General features: G+C 35.4%; 1 protein-coding gene across 4 annotated transcripts in view; it reads left to right on the top strand.

Annotated features, from left to right (window-relative positions):
- The window catches only part of adamtsl5 (ADAMTS like 5), a 24,018-nt gene that overhangs the window by 10,716 nt on the left and 10,802 nt on the right, over nucleotides 1-2,500 (top strand). The gene's annotated exons all lie outside the window — the stretch shown is intronic.

Below are 2,500 nucleotides of genomic sequence, written 5' to 3'. Positions count from 1 at the left end.
CTTCTCGTCTCGGCGCCGCCTCAGCTTCAGTTTGTGTGTAAACGGTGGATTCCTGGAATCTGCCCGGCAACAGGCCTCCCTCTCTTTTATCACAGTCTGTTTGCTCGCCCTTTACCAGAACCAAAACACCAGAACCAAAACACCAGAACACCAGAACACCAGAACCAAAACACCAGAACTAAAACACCAGAACACCAGAACCAAAACACCAGAACCACCAAAACACCACCAGAACACAAGAACACCAGAAACACCAAAACACCAGAACCAAAACACCAGAACCAAAACACCAGAACACCAGAACCACAACACATTGTGTTGTTGTGTTATTGTGTTGTTGTGTTATTGTGTTGTTGTTTATTGTGTTATTGTGTTATTGTGTGTTTTGTGTGTTGTGTATTGTGTTGTTGTGTTGTTATTGTGTTGTGTTATTGTTGTTGTATTGTTTATTGTGTTGTTGTGTTATTGTGTTGTTGTGTTTTTGTGTTATTGTGTGTGTTTGTGTTTATTGTGTGTTGTTGTTTGTTTATTGTGTGTTATTGTGTGTTGTTGTGTTATTGTGTGTTGTTGTGTTATTGTGTTGTTGTGTTATTGTGTTGTGTTATTGTGTGTTGTTGTGTGTTGTTGTGTTGTTGTGTGTTATTGTGTGTTGTTGTGTTATTGTGTGTTGTTGTGTTATTGTGTATTGTGTTATTGTGTTGTTGTGTTGTTGTGTTATGTTGTGTTGTTGTGTGTTGTGTTATTGTGTGTTGTTGTGTTATTGTGTGTTGTTGTGTGTTATTGTGTTGTTGTGTTATTGTGTGTTGTTGTGTTGTGTTGTGTTGTTGTTGTGTGTTGTTGTGTTGTGTGTGTTGTGTTGTGTGTATTGTGTGTTGTTGTGTTGTTGTGTGTATTGTGTGTTGTGTGTTGTGTATTGTTGTTGTGTTGTTGTGTTATTGTGTTGTTGTGTTTATTGTGTGTGTATTGTGTGTGTTGTGTTGTTATTGTGTGTGTTGTGTGTGTGTGTTGTTGTGTTGTTGTGTGTTGTGTTGTTGTGTTATTGTGTGTTATTGTGTTGTTGTGTTATTGTGTGTTGTTGTGTTATTGTGTGTTGTTGTGTTTGTTATTGTGTGTTGTTGTGTTATTGTGTGTTGTTGTGGTGTTGTGTTGTTTATTGTGTTGTATTGTGTGTGTTGTGTTGTTGTGTTATTGTGTGTTGTTGTGTTTATTGTGTTGTTGTGTGTATTGTGTGTTGTGTTATTGTGTGTTGTTGTTGTGTGTTGTGTGTTGTTGTGTGTTGTTGTGTGTTATTGTGTGTTGTTGTGTTGTGTTGTTGTGTTATTGTGTGTTGTGTGTGTTATTGTGTTATTGTGTTGTTGTTTATTGTGTGTTATTGTGTTTGTGTGTTATTGTGTGTGTTGTTGTTATTGTGTGTTGTTGTTGTGTGTTATTGTGTTGTTGTGTTATTGTGTGTTGTGTGTTGTGTGTTATTGTGTTGTTGTGTTATTGTGTTGTTGTTGTGTGTTGTGTTATTGTGTGTTGTTGTGTTATTGTGTGTTATTGTGTTGTTGTTATTGTGTTGTTGTGTTATTGTGTTGTTGTGTTATTGTGTTGTGTTATTGTGTTGTTGTTGTGTTATTGTGTTGTGTTGTGTGTGTGTGTTGTGTGTTGTGTGTTATTGTGTTGTTATTATTGTGTGTTATTGTGTTATTGTGTGTTGTTGTGTTATTGTGTGTTGTGTTATTGTGTGTTGTTGTGTGTTGTTGTGTGTTATTGTGTTATTGTGTGTATTGTGTGTGTTATTGTGTTATTGTGTGTTGTGTGTGTTGTTGTGTTATTGTGTTGTTGTGTGTATTGTGTTATTGTTGTTGTTGTTGTGTTGTTGTGTTATTGTGTTGTTGTGTGTTGTGTTATTGTGTGTTATTGTGTGTTGTTGTGTTATTGTGTGTTGTTGTGTTATTATGTGTTGTTGTGTTATTGTGTTGTTGTGTTATTGTGTGTTGTTGTGTGTTGTGTTATTGTGTGTTATTGTGTTGTGTGTTATTGTGTGTTATTGTGTTGTTGTGTTATTGTGTGTTGTGTTACTGTGTGTTGTTGTGTGTTGTTGTGTGTTGTGTTGTTGTGTGTGTGTTGTTGTGTTTGTTGTGTGTGTGTTATTGTGTGTTATTGTGTTGTGTGTTATTGTGTGGTATTGTGTTGTTGTGTTATTGTGTGTTGTGTTACTGTGTGTTGTTGTGTGTTGTTGTGTTGTTGTGTTGTGTGTTATTGTGTGTTATTGTGTGTTGTGTTATTGTGTTATTATGTGTTGTTGTGTTATTGTGTGTTGTTGTGTTTTGTGTTGTTGTGTTATTGTGTGTTGTTGTGTTATTGTGTTGTTGTGTTATTGTGTTGTTGTGTTATTGTGTTGTTGTGTTATTGTGTGTTGTTGTGTTATTGTGTGTTGTTGTGTGTTGTTGTGTTATTGTGTGTTGTTGTGTTATTGTGTTGTTGTGTTATTGTGTTGTTGTTGTGTTGTGTTGTT

This window comes from Boleophthalmus pectinirostris, unplaced genomic scaffold (genome assembly GCF_026225935.1).
Source record: "Boleophthalmus pectinirostris isolate CB_2022bp ecotype Guang Dong unplaced genomic scaffold, ASM2622593v1 HiC_scaffold_19, whole genome shotgun sequence".
Classification (NCBI taxonomy): Eukaryota; Metazoa; Chordata; class Actinopteri; order Gobiiformes; family Gobiidae; genus Boleophthalmus; species Boleophthalmus pectinirostris.
This window is presented reverse-complemented; position numbering and strand designations above follow the sequence as displayed.